The sequence below is a fragment of the Sphaerodactylus townsendi genome, linkage group LG01 (assembly GCF_021028975.2).
Source record: "Sphaerodactylus townsendi isolate TG3544 linkage group LG01, MPM_Stown_v2.3, whole genome shotgun sequence".
Classification (NCBI taxonomy): Eukaryota; Metazoa; Chordata; class Lepidosauria; order Squamata; family Sphaerodactylidae; genus Sphaerodactylus; species Sphaerodactylus townsendi.
In genome coordinates, this window is record NC_059425.1 from 117,181,959 (window position 1) to 117,196,552 (window position 14,594).

A 14,594-nucleotide genomic window follows, 5' to 3' on the forward strand; every position below is an offset into this window, starting at 1 on the left:
TTTTACTTGAAGGGATAATGTATTTTAATAGAGGTTGCTCTAAACTGTTGTCACTTACTGTAAGAAAAGATTGTTGGTAATCTGCACTTAAGTTCATGGGCAAATCCATCCAGTTGGAAGCATCTTTGATAGAAATCATGCTGATCATGGGCTTTGTCCTAGAGAGTCCGTTTGTGTTCAATGTCGGTCACAGACCCCCAGTGAGATTCTTTGTGTTCTGACACTGTAGCACATCCCACTTACCACAGTCTGCTTTTAAACTCAAAAGTGACTTGCATTGCAGAATTGGGTCTGCTGTGCTAAGACAGAAGTAAGCAACTACCATGTGAGCTTGGACCCCCAAGAATGAATCCCTGCTGTGAACTTGCAGCATGGGCATGTTCTATAGCAAAATAATTTCAAGCTGATGGTGTCAGATATGATAGTGGTTCCAGTATTAACACACCTGAGGACACTGCCAGTATAATTATGTTGCTTAGCGCCCTGACCCCAGGTTGAAGGAGGGGAGAGAACTGCAGTTGATCTTCTCTTCTGGCCCCAGGGGGAGGTGCAACAAGATACACAGGAAAGTTGCTTGCCTTCCTAAAGCAATGGAGAGTGCCCCCAATTGGCTTACCCCCACAGTGCTCACAGGGGTGAGTGGTATGCTTGTTCTGTTATCGTTTCATAGGAGAAGGGCTGCAGCCATCTATCTCCTTCAGCATCACATTGGGCAAATGGCTGCTCATTGCAGCAGGCAACTTCAGTGAATCACGAGTGGACATTGGATTTCCTTTGAAAGTCACCAAGTGGCAGTGGTGTTGCTATGAGAGTTTGCTCTGTCTTAGTCTAACCCACTTCACAGGGTGGTTGCTCTGAGAATAAACAAGGGAAGAATAACATAGTGGTCCCCATTGGACAGAAAAGCAATCAATAAAATTGAAATAATTTCTTGCATTCTACTCTGGTTTGAATCAAGTGGCTTAGATCCAGAGAACTACGAGTAGAGCTTTTATGACATAGATCTCTGCCACCTTTCTTTTCTTCCTTTACCTTCTTCTGTCCTGTTCTCCCCCCCCCCCCCCCCGGTTGATTTCTTGGGACAAGAAACCCTTAGAAACAGGATGGTATGTAGCACTTGGGCCTCCTTAGCACCTCCCCTCAAATGGAAGTAGCCTTCCATTCATACAAAGAATAGATACAGCCAAAATGTTTTGCTTTTATGCTAAATGAAGGCTAATAAAAATGTTTTGCAATATGTGGGAAAGTTGTGCTAGAATATATATATATATATATTCTAATCCTAATCCTAATATAGCAAGATTATTTTGCAGCTCTCCAGTCAAATATATATATTCTGACCTGTCACTAAAGGTTAAAAAACTCAATTGCAAGTTTCTAACTAGAATTTTGGAATGCATGGATATGAAATTCTAGAATCTGTTACATAAACTTTACATTTTGCTTTAAACAAAAAGTCTGTCACATAGATTGATAGCATGAAGACTATTAACCTTTTCAAGTTGCTTCCCCCTAGGTCATCTGAGCCAGCCCACCGAATTATTTTTGTTTGCAAGCCTGCTGATGTTACAGTGCCAAATATTTATTTATTTATTGAGTACATGTTTGTTTGTAACTACAGTGATCACCACAACAAACTAGTTCAATGGACTCGTGTCAAGGTTGTGCAGTTGAGGTAACTGAAGGCTTAAAATTGCAGCAGTTCCATGCATCCTAATATAGCAAGATTATTTTGCAGCTCTCCAGTCAAATATTGACTGCCCCATCTGAAAAGGCCTCTAATATTTAAGATAACCTTTAACTTGCCCCCACTTTTCCTAGCAAGACTGTAGTCTTACTTTGGTTGGAACATAGGCCCTTTGTCATATTAACATGAGGATAAGCCAATAGAATCTTGTTCAGGTAGTGCAAATAAAGATTTATTCATCTGTGTAGTCGGTGTTTTATTTAAGGAGACTATTTTAATGCTGGTAATTTTAATTGGTTTTAATAGCTGCCTTATATAAAAATAAATAAATTAGGTCACCAATGTTGTGCTAATCTGTTGCAGAATCTCTGTTGAGGAAATAAATCAGTTGTCAATTTATAAAAAGCCATGACCCAGTTTTCATACATATTGAAAAATGAATGTGTGTTTGAAAAGTAATCATTGACGTAGGTATAGATTTTTGGGGGGTGGGTTTGGGGGCAAGTCCTCCATCCTCAGCCCCACTGGTTCCTTCCCTCATCTGTCCCACATTGGTCCTGCCTCCTGCTATACTCTCCTCTGACCCCTCCCTCTGTGCCCAGACGCCAAGCGTCATGTTCTACCGTGGCCTGCCTTCAGTGGGTCTGCTGATTCTGGCATCTGCTCTGGGCCTTCCTCCTGGCTTCTCGTTGATGCACCTCTGACTTTTCAGATGGTCCCACTCATGCTGCTCTGTGCTGGGAGAAGGGAGAGCAGCTTGCCTCTGTGGCTCCAACTTCCAAGCCTGGCAGGGGGGTGTTGCAGGGCTGCTGCGGGCTGCCACTGATGGCTGGCAGGGGGCTCACTGGGGTGACTCCTGGGGTGCAGGCCCAGTGACGGGACCCGCTCTGATGTGGGACATTATTTATTTTGCCTACAAAATCATCTGTTGTTCCATATAGACAAGAAGGGGAGAATTCATGAATTAAATATGAAGGCAGCATATTTCATACGTTCAATTTGTATTATTTATAAAGTTTTGTTTCTCTATAGCCTGTTGCTGCTTCTGGATAATAAAGTGTGGGTTAGTTGCTGTATTGATTCCCTTAATTTAGAGCGTATCTTTGCTTATCACTATGGCACTTTCACAAATGCAGAATAATGTACTTTCAAAATCCACTTTGAGTGTACTTTGCAGATGGCGTTTACTGTGTGAAATGGGAAAATCCACTTACAAACCATCACTGTGATGTACTGAATGTTAATTAAAAGTGCTTTCAGTTATGTGTGAAAGTGTCCACTCTTGCTAGTTTGTTTAGTGCTTTTTGTAGAACAAATAAATAATTGAACTTTGATTACTGCCTATTATGTAGCTTGGGCTCCAGTCTGGGAACTGAAAATTATACCAAAATATAGTATTTGAGAGAGCCTACTAAGCTGTCGTATTGATTAAACTATTACAATTTTGTATAGCTGTTTTAAATCTTTGTGTGAAATTCAGTTGTGTTCTGTCTATCTGAGCTCTTTCTATCAGTCTCTTTCCTCCTGTGGGAGATCTTGCCATACTTGTGTAGGTCTTAACGACCTTGCCTTCAGATGTGTCTATAATGGAGGAAAGAGATACTTTAACTGCACAGGTGGCATTTCAGTTTATGTTGGATTATCTGTGATCTTAGTCTTATTCAGTTAGATTTTGACATGTGTGTTAAGTCACGTAACACTTTTTTAAATGCACAAGTCACAAAAATTGAGATCCGAGAAACGTACTACCAGTTATAAGTAATTTGTTCACTGAAAAGAGTATGACAGCACTGTGCTCTGTTTGAGGATATATCACTAGTAGAAAAGGGACAATTTTGATATGTGAAGATGAAATTTAAAATTTTTGTTAAATCATATCTAAGGGATTTCTAGTAAACCTTCATCGCTATGAACCTAGATAGTAATTATCCCTGGTCACATTTCCATCAAATACCATTGGAAGTTGTTTCTTTAGGTAAAATTTTACCACAGACCAGATCCACATATACACTCCACTCTATATAAAGCTCTGGAATTCTTAATGCCAGTGATGTTCTCCATTTAGCTGTCTAATAACATTAAGTTGAAATTGGATTTACATACTTTTGTAATAGGATTGTCAAAACATGCTATGGCTTGTTCTCTTGTCCTCCACAGCAGATTTTGGAAATGGTCAGCACTTTCTGTGATTCTGCATATTGAATGTTTATAATGTTAACTACATTTTTTAAGAACTCGGGCTTCAGCATTTTCTTTAGATTATAGATTTCTGATTTTCCTGTGTTCCAGTGTGGGGTGGCAAATGCTTTTTGGTGTAAAGAGTTATTCCTAATTTTTGCTAATTAATTGGGAATACCACATGATCCAGACTGGATCTGGATGTTGTTGATCTGGACTTTGGGGGGTGGATGGCAGAGGTTTTTTTTTTTTTGTTTCCAGGTAACAAATTAAGAATCTCATTATATTGACAGAAGCCATCTCACTACCAGTATGTTCTTCCATGGTGTTCTAAAGTAGCAGTTAGGAGATCTCATATAAAATACCTGTCTGTTTCATTTGAAACAGCAAATCTTATGGTCTCTCTATGTTCGTAAGTGTGACAATATTGCAAAAGTTTTAAACCTACCTTTTGCCTTTACACGAACCTGGGGTTTTTCACCATGTACATGATGGAGTAGTACTTATTCCATCAGGCTCCATTTCCAGTCTCTAGGTTTAACCTACCCATCTTTAAGAGGATTACCTATCACCTCATTTTCACAGCCTCCTGTCCAGGGCCATCCCAACTTCTCCCAAACAATGGTAATCCCCCCCCCCCCCGGGCCTTGTTTGGTGCTATCCTCCACTGCACCCTCTTTTACCATTGTGGGACCTTCAGCTTGTCCCTGCTTAATGTATGGGTACTACCATCGAACCCATGTGACTTTTAAGACTTCCTCAATTTCATTTGCTTTGCTAGAAAATCTTTGCAACTTGCTCCTCTGCGGCTAGATGTGCCCTTCCCACCATGACAAGGTGATCCTTTGTCTTCCCCTCAACATCCTCTGTCATCAGAGAGTTCTATCACAGTCTGAACTTAATTCTACACACTTGTTCTGCCTCCAATAACTGAAGCTGAGTGTTCACTTTGTTCCCAGTGCATGAGAGAGCGTACCTTCTACATGGTTTACATGTTTGCATTCAAGAAGGACAATAAACTTTTCATGTTTTGTTCAAGAAGCCAGGAGAGTCAGTCTCTTTGAGCCCAACATATTAATCACTGTATCAACTCAGGCTAAAGAGTTCAGTTATCAGCACATACATCTCTCCCATCATGCATCAGGGCACATTCTGCCAGAGCAATGTTGCCTCCTTTGTATTTGGCAAGAGAATTCTTTTGCCTGAACTGTGTCATGTCCCAATTTGTGCTCACCTGTCCACCTCTATCAAAGACTGATATGAGTGCAAAGAGGGATGCTTCCTTTGCCCAAGCCATTCATTCGTTGCTCTTGTCCTGGAAGGCACCTGCATCCTCCTCCAGGTAGTCTCACTGGCTAGTCTTTGTCCATCAGTATGATGATCACAGATCACAAATCACATTTAAGGTGACTGTTCCTTGAATGATTATCTGTGGATTCACACCACCCTTCTGCCTTCCCCATAGCAGATGATTTAAATTGCTTCAGTTCACTTTTCTTGAGTTGAAAAGACCTGCATGAGAAAGGCATGACTCCTTCCCTCAAATGTGATGTTTGAGCCTATTTTGGATCCTATTTTTGTAGCTCTAGAGGTTTCTGAAATTGTTGCTTCATGTAGGCATCTCTCATCAAGCTAGACGTGATGCATATGACCTCTCAAAGATAGAGCATTTTGGCTCAGTCCCAGGTACTTTCTCATAATAGTCTCAGGAAGAATTTACTTTAAAAACATAACAATTCTTTCCACAACTCTACACTTCCACCCACATCTCTCCCTTTAAAATACCACCCCTACCTCACAGGGTATTTGTTGTGAGGGGGGAAGGGCAAGGAGATTGTAAGCTCCTTTGAGTCTCCTACAGGAAAGAAAGGGGGGATATAAATCCAAACTACTACTACTACTCATTTCTTCTTCTTCTTCTTCTTCTTCTTCTTCTTCTTCTTCTTCTTCTTCTTCTTCTTCTTCTTCTTCTTCTTCTTCTTCTTCTTCTTCTTCTTCTTCTTCTTCTTCTTCTTCTTCTTCCTCTTCCTCTTCCTCTTCCTCTTCCTCTTCCTCTTCCTCCTCTTCTTCCTCTTCTTCCTCTTCCTCTTCTTCCTCCTCTTCTTCCTCCTCCTCCTCCTCCTCCTGATGTAGGCTTATTGTTTATATTGCTGGGAGGAAATATTGGAGGGTGACACTAGTGGAAGATTTTTCATAGACCACAGCAGTGCCACTACTGGACATGGCCCACCCACCCTAGCGGAGGGGAAGGAGGGGTGGCATGCAAGGGAAGGGGAGGGAAGGAGGGGGAGGGAGTGTGGGTTGGCATGCAAGGAAGGGGAGGGGGCCCGGCATCTGGATCTGGCCCACCCACCCTAGCAGAGGGAGGGGGAAGGAAAGGAGGGGGGGCATGCAAGGGAAGGGGAGTGAGGGAGAGGAGGGGAAAGGGAAGGGAGGGGGTGAGGGGTGGCATGCAAAGGAGGGGAGGGAGGGGACATACTAGTCTGTTCCTTGCTGTCATGCATTGGGGTTCATTGTCCATCTTTCCTGAAGGAGGATATAAAATCACTGGGACTTCTGAAAATCACGGGAGGGGTGTGTGCATACATGTGCACATGCACACATGTCTACATGCTAAGTTTCAGATTTCACATAATAGAAGCTGTACTGCAGGCCAGCTACCCCTGCAGTATGGGATTTGCTGCTACTATCAGGTAACCCATTAGGAGCTGCACTGTGCAAAATAGCTCTCTGTATGTTTCCTTCTGCTCTCTCTTCTTTCCAGGAGAGTCAGAGTCCTTTAAATTATTAACATCGTTAGACTAAACTGAAATAGCTTTTCACACTGAACTGGATATAGGAGGCTAAATAATTTAAAGTGTCTCAAGTCAGAGGAGCTGATATTTGTATTCATATCTAATATTTGTAGTTTATATTTTACTGTTGGTTTTTTTGCTCCTCGTAAAGTTTGGCAGTTCTCAATATTCTTACATATTTGTAAAGTTAGTTAACTTAGGTGGACTTTGTTACGCCAAAAAGTAACTTTAGGACAGTGATTTCAATGGCTAGAGTGCCTGTATTCAAGAAAGAAAAGTAATAAAACTCAGTAATCTGTTAGGATAACTGTTTCTTTTTTGCTCTTCACCTTATTTTCAATATAAATTAGTGGTGAAAGTAGCAGATTTTTTTTTAACCTCCCAGAAAGTGCGTTCGGGGGAAGTAGGTGTTTATACATTTTTCTTTGGCAAAAGATGCCATGGTGATGAGTTCTATAAATAGCCAGGCAGTTGAACGACTGTAATGCAGGGGAAAAAAATGAACAAAGGATTAGATCCTGTCAGGTTTACTGCTCAATCTATTTTTGATTTCCCCATCTGATTATAGCCAGTGTTCATTGTGGCTTTTATACATATATGTGGATCCCACTGCTCTCAACATTGTATTTTCAGTAGACCTGTCCCCTCTTTCTTGCACCAGTGGAAAAGCTGGCGAGTTACTACTGTGTGTGATCAACACTGATAGACTATTAGATTATTTACTTTTACTTTTCTCCTCCCAAATTTGATGTCATTAGAACATAATAAGCCTGCAATAAAGAATTTGCCAATGTGAAATTCACAGCCCAATCCACAGCCTGAGGCTGCCAGTGACAGTGCCTCTACTGTGCTGCCCCCAGAGGGCTTTCTGATGACTCAGGGAGGCAGAACCCCCCCCCCCAAATCTGCTGCCGGAAAGCCCTCCACAGGGCTAAATGGAAGCCCCAGGTTGAGGCATATCTGCTCGCAAAGCTGGGGTAGAAGCTAACTAATATTGGTACCATGGCCAGGTATACTTGCCCTGCACTGGCATCTGGTTGGCTCCACAATGGCCCCAATGTCCGGGTCTCACCGCCACGGAACTGAGGGATAGCCTGTCACCAGCTTTTTTCCTCCCTCTGCCAGCAGATGTGCTCTTTGCGCTGGCAAAGGGGGCAAACACATTGATAAAGCCCTGCGCTGGCTTGACAGTTTGACACCCCCCACCCCCACGCAGTTGGGGTGTCAATCCTTTTTTCCTCATAGCTCTTGTTTTCCCCTTAGGTTATGTAGGTTGATTGATAGCAGAAGATACAGCTGACCAGAATTAATCTTCTGTACACCTATTAAAGATACAGCAGGATTGGAACTTTATAACTCCAGCTCACCGTTCCATCTTCCAAACTCTTTTTGCTTGGCCACAGGTGTACAGAGTAAACCTGCCTCACACCTTTTTTTGGTTCCTGTGTCTTGGAAACCAACTGAGTTCTCAGATCTCCGAATGAACGTAAGAGCATCAATACTGACAGGACAGAATATGAATGCAGGCAAGATTTCATAAGATTCTGGGCAGGTAACAATAGTTTTTGCATACTAATTCTTAGAATACACAGTGGCAAGTGTCATTATCATTTGCATTTGCAGAGTGGTAGCAGTTAAACTGAAATATTTTTTATTACTTCATCTCACTGTGTGATCTACAGTTGAGCCATAGGAGTCACATGATCGCTGGAAAAACAAATTACGGACAAAGCAGTGGTAAATATCTATTGTTCCTGTAGTTTTCCACTGAAAAGTGTGTCTGTATGTGTGTGGGAGGGAAGATGAACTGTCAGAATTACAAATGATGTGATTACAATACAGTAGTGTATAGGTAGCTCAGAAAGTGTACACCTGTTGCGTGCAGATGTTCGCTCACCATTAACCACTTAGTTGGAATAGAAATTGGCTGCAGCCTGTTTATTAATAAGCAACATAGGAAGCTGGGCAAGCATAAGGGCCACATCCTGGCCACCAGGCAGCTATCATGCTGAACCTGGCATACTGGCAGCAATCATGCTGAACCCAGCTCCGTCCCCCATGGGGACTGGGACAGGATGTTACTAGGTGCCACTTGGGCACTTACCCATTTAGTGACACCCCTTCCTGCAGGGAGTAGCGAGCTCGAAACAGAGCCTCCATGGTCTGCGTAATCAAGCTCTCCACAACCCCCAGACCTCTTATTGAGGCCCCCAACCACAGGAAGGTCCAGCATGCAAGCCTGTCTTCCCAATATGGATGTGCTCCTATGTCCCAAAACCACAACTGAGCTGATATGAACAGGAGCAGCAGTGGCGTAGGAGGTTAAGAGCTCGTGTATCTAATCTGGAGGAACCGGGTTTGATTCCCAGCTCTGCCGCCTGAGCTGTGGAGGCTTATCTGGAGAATTCAGATTAGCCTGTACACTCCCACACACGCCAGCTGGGTGACCTTGGGCTAGTCACAGCTTCTCGGAGCTCTCTCAGCCCCACCTACCTCACAGGGTGTTTGTTGTGAGGGGGGAAGGGCAAGGAGATTGTAAGCCCCTTTGAGTCTCCTGCAGGAGAGAAAGGGGGGATATAAATCCAAACTCTTCTTCTTCTTCTCCCACCCCAGCTTCCTGAGCCCAGAGCCACCATCCCGTTGCGTGCTACCCGGCCACTGAAGTAGATCGTGCCTTATGGCGTGTAGCCAAATATTCATCCTCCACTTGGGCAGGTGAACTCCGTCTGGGCAACATATGCCTCATGGACATGGGATATCTCAGTCTGCGGCAACCTCATCGCCCATATCATGTACCCCTTGGATTGCGGCCTTGCATATCTTACTTCTGAAGTCCATAGCCACTACAGTAGTGCGTGCCATATAGTGTGTACCCACACATCTCTACCTGACTCAGACAGGTATGCCCTGTCAAGGCAAAATTATGCTGCCTGGTAATGGGATGTTTCAGCCTGCAGGATAACCTCACCGCCTGACTCCCATACCACCTGGTCTGTGTCCTTGCATATCTTATACCTGGCCCAGTTTGAGGTTATTGACTGAGAACCAGGGCCTCCCCTGCTTAGCTTCAGAGAGCTATCAGGTTCAAGCTAGACTGCCCTCTTGTAATAGCCTCCACATATCAGGGCTGATAGCCTTTGGCCATGTCCGCCTATGCGACAGACGTAACCAACTAATCTGGCCAATGGCAGCCGCCGATGCAGCTCTCTAAGCTCCAGCCCACCCAAGGTGACAGCCAAAGTCCTTCTGAACAAGGATGCCTATCCCCCAGCTGTAAGACTATGGCGTGCAGTGCACCACGTCAGGAAACTGCATCATAGACCCACGGTGGCAGCGCGTCCCATTTTCAGCTGTGTTGTCTGAACCAGCTAGTGTAACGATGGAGTCCCGACTGAGGCTCCACCCCATTCAGATCGAGCAGCAAACCGACCAGCCCCATGAACCTTGCTGTGTCCAACAATCTATACACCAGTTGGCTGGCTCAACGAGACTTAAATGAATAAATTAGAGAAAACTAAGGTTGCACATATGCTCTGTAAACTAAAGACCCCAATGGCTGACAGTCCAAATTATCTCTGGGTTGACTGTCTTCTGCTGCCGCCACAGCAGCCCTTATGCAGCATGAACACTGTCCAAAATCCCTGGTGAGTAAACCCAAAGCCACCACTCAGAATCATAGCACGGAATGAACTGGCATCTAGCAAGGGGAGACCCATCCCTGATGACCCAGAAAAAGAATGCCTAAATTGCTGGTCGTGGAGCTAGGACTGCCCCTGTCTCAGCAACTGTGCATGAAGACCCTGCGGTGTAAGTTTTGGGTAAAAGTTGTCCCCCTGCCAGGCTGGTCAGTTTGGAACTGCCCAGCCGGATCAACAGAGCTGTGTTGCCAATGCCACATGGTGAAACTGAATGGCCTGGGGTCCTTCCCGAGTCTTAAAAGGTGCTACCACTCATTACAATGGAAAAAAAGGGGGAAGGAGGCCAAAGTAGGAGTCGCACGAGAAAACACCAAGTAGCCTGCCCACCACCCAGGTAAGGCTAATACTGTCTGTAACAGCGCTCTGGTTATAGGCCGCTGGCCACCATGAGGTTGTAGGGAGGCCCTGCGCCAATTCACTACCACCTTGTGAGCCAAAAAAGAGCAATTGAATCAGGGATCCCTGGCATTTTCAGAAAAGGAAAGGGCCCTAGATGGACTTGCAAAGTCCCGTGCATGAAATCCACCCACTCCTGGTAGTCAAGTATTGAAGTAGGAAACCTTAAGGAATTCCTAATGCTACAAGAAGGCCTCCTGCCAAAGCAATATCAAGGAAATCGCCCACCACTGAATACTGGAGGACTCCATCCATGGTCACATGTTGCCCAGGTTCCACGGCTAATTGGAGATACATCTGGCTGCCGGTTGCCTCAAGGGCTAGGGAGCAGAAACAGTCCTCCTGGCGGTGCCGGTGAGATAAATCATCAGCAATACAGTTGGTGATACCTGGAGTAAAAATGACCTTAAAAACATAAATCAGACAGGCATAGCAATACCAACCCCTGGAATTATCGCATGATCCTCATGGAACAGCCAAATTGCCCGTTAACTGCCTGGCCCCTCGACTGGCTGTGGCACTTAAAGGCACCAGTGGCACCGGAAGAGGTATTTCCAGATGCAGATGACCACACCGGAAACATATCCTGCAGGATGCTCAAAGTGGAACCAGAAGGGAGGGATGTATGCCACATCACCAGCAGCTTAAATGTGAAATTCTTAAGGAATTTGCATGATACCCTCGTGCCGTAGCCATGCTACCCCTCTCTTTATTCTTCCAGTATTATTATATGTGCTGCCTAAGCAAGCACTGATGGTTAGGAGCCATACAGTCGGTCATGAAATGTGCAAGGCGCCAGAGGCCACCACGAACATGGAAAGCATATCTATGAGGCGCTTAAAATTCAAGCTGCTGAGATCTGATGAGATTGGGCTATACTATATCATTCCATATCCCAGAGCAATATCAGGGAAGCAATACAGTGTGAGAATATTCTCAAAGGCATGTAGCATCGTCAAGTATTCTGAGGGGCAATGGGTAACATTCAGAGCAGCTAAAAATAAAGCAGTCAGATATGATCATTTTTACTTTGAGCTCAAGTTTATTGTCTTCTCAATAAGTTTAATTTTTTAAGAGTCACTTAAGTTAGGAGAATTAGAAAGCAGAGGAAAGATGCTGAGTAAAATTGAATGAAGCTGGGGCAGCTTGCCAGCAAGTTGAAAATGGTAGCTAATGAATATATTGTACAGGGCAGGGCAACAGGATGTCAGAGAATTTATCCTTGAGATGATGGTGGGTGACTTTCATACAGATACACGTAGGGAGTGTTTTTCCTTCTGTAAACCAGGCTTTGTTGCTTTCTGGAACCAAAAAGCTTCATTTAAAAGGTGCCCTTATTCAGTGGCTTATCTTCTGTTCTATTGCCACTTCTACAGGTTTCTGTTTAATGAAATGAACAATACTCACAACTGCGTACATTTTAACAATTTCACTTTACTTTCACATGATAATGTTAGACTATATGGTTGGGCTTATTAGCTGATCATTTGAAATAATGTTTCTTGTTTTTTGGTAATCTGTCCTTCTGAAGGCATTCTGAATGATGATGATATTAGTGCATTCATTCAAAAGGAATACATTTTCACCTTTTCTGTATGTCTTTAAAAAGAGAGAAGGAGGCTACCTTCTGTTCAGGAATGCCGATGAGCTGAGTGGTACTATGCTGAGATGGCGGGGGGTTGATGTGAAAGGGTTGATGCAGAGAATGCTAGAGAAAGTGTGCCAACTCATTCGCCAGCAGAAAGGAGTGGCATTGAAAATTATGCAGCATTTGGCAAACATGGTCTTTCAGGCTGCTTTGAGTTTTGAGGGGAGACAGGAGGAGGGCGGAGGGAGCAGTTCCTTTTGGCAGAAAAGGACAGGACTTGGAAGAATCGGTTTCAGTTGCGTATAAGCGGAAGGGTACCAGCTGAGTATTAGGATTTTTTTTAACAATAAGAGAAATTCAGCAGTGGAACCTAGGGAGGTGATGAGCTCCTTCTCACTGGCAGTCTTCAAGTAGTGGTTGGACAAACACTTCTCAGGAATGCTTTAGGCCAGCAGTTCCCAATGGTTTTTCATTCAAGTTCCATTTGGCAAGCCCATTTCCCTAAACTGTACCCCCATATTAGAAATGTAATTGAAAAATTCACTGTAAACTTAAAAATGCAGTTTGTAGAGAAAATGCGGAACAACTACCTTACCGAACACTGCACAAAGGCAGTTTGTACTCAAATGTTCACAAAACAAAGGTGAGGGAGAGCCTGTGAAGAGGTGCATTCACACTGCAGAGGCATGCTTGCCAAAATAACAAAGCTAGAGAACACCGGCTTTTCATGAAGTCAAAGAACAAAGGAAACTCCCCTCGCCAATTCATATCACAACTTTTGACTTGTATTTAGTCTTACACTGTTAACATTAATGTACCTCTTCCCTCCATTATATACCTTTTTGTGTGTGACCCCAAATGTTCTGGTGTGTATCCCAGGTTGGGAATCACTGCTTTAGGTTGATCCTGCAGTGAGCAGGAGGTTGGACTAGATGGCCTGTTTGCAATGGTGGGATTCAGCAGGTTCGCACCATTTCGGCCGAACTGGTTGTTAAAATGGTGCTTGTAACCAGTTGTTAAATTATTTGAATCCCACCACCAGAGCCGGTTGTTAAAAATTTGAATCTCACCACTGCCTGTGTGGCCCTTTTCAACTCTGTGATTCTATATTCAAAATGTCTCTTGGTGGGGGGCATTATACAGTCAGAGTCCATCTTCCTTTTGAATGAAATATAGTAATGTTTTGATGTTGCTTAATGTATTTTTAAAGTTTTATAAAACGAGGAACCATCTTGAACTTTACAGAAAGATGGTATGTTAATATTTTTGAATGAATGCAGAGGGTTGCATGCAAGTGAGATGACGAGAGCTTGGCATTGCTTGTTGGAGAATTTTCATCAGAATGCTTTCTAATTCCATCATGAGTAAAACTTTGTTGCATGTTGTGATCAGTTTCCTTATGGGACTGTAGAAAGAGCCATAGATTCTAGTAAAACATTTTAATGCCATTGTGCCAGCACGTTACATTTTGAGCATCAACTTTCTAAGCGTACTATCATTCTTTTTGAAGTCTTTTAACTATTTTCTTGATTATGCAACTACATAATTTAGGATTAAACCTACAAGAAAAGAATTGCAACATGTTTTTAGCTATTTATCAAGTCTTGCAAAATGTGAATGGATTTTATCTTCTTTGTTTTCATAACCAGTTGATTATATGTAATACAAGAAGGAGACCCCAGAGAAATTTGGGAAGGGGAAATATTATCTCTTTGTCTGCTGTTAATCTCCCATCCTTCTATTGCCACCACTTTCTCTCTCACTCTGTTGCTTTCTTGCACTATGCTTAGATACTCTTTTTTAAAATGTATGGTTTTGTTTAGTTGCTAGGTTTGTAATGCAGCCATCAGCTCATGAGGGCTGCACAGCAGATAACGTACTCTGTGCCCTCATAAGTTCACAGTTCCAGTCACCTGTTGAGATCGATAGTGGTTCTAGGCATTCTGATGTAATTCTAGGCCCCTCTTTGAAAACGTGGCTTAGCTGTGAGGGATCATGAATGTTGGGACAGAATCAGTAAGCTTGTCAAATTCAAGATTTCAAAAACTTACCTTTGTAATACGTATGAAACTGTGTAGCTGAGTACTAGGAATTTCTCTTGTTTTTAAAGACTGAATTGTAATAGTGAGCTTGAAGGGAATTTTGGTCATAATATCATAACTGATTCAGTTTCCTGTGTATGTTGCTGTAGAGCAGTAATCTTCACCTGTGGCTCTTTTAAGTACTGATCCCCAGTGTGGCAGCTGCCCCAC

General features: G+C 43.3%; 1 protein-coding gene and 1 non-coding gene across 5 annotated transcripts in view; one reads left to right on the forward strand and one right to left on the reverse strand.

Moving 5' to 3' along the window:
- CEP85L (centrosomal protein 85 like) overlaps nt 1–14,594 on the forward strand; it is a 140,092-nt gene that overhangs the window by 43,939 nt on the left and 81,559 nt on the right. The window lies entirely within an intron of this gene.
- On the reverse strand, nt 11,399–11,505 carry LOC125425641. The gene has a single exon (XR_007243405.1). It is a non-coding gene; the product is annotated as a U6 spliceosomal RNA (small nuclear RNA).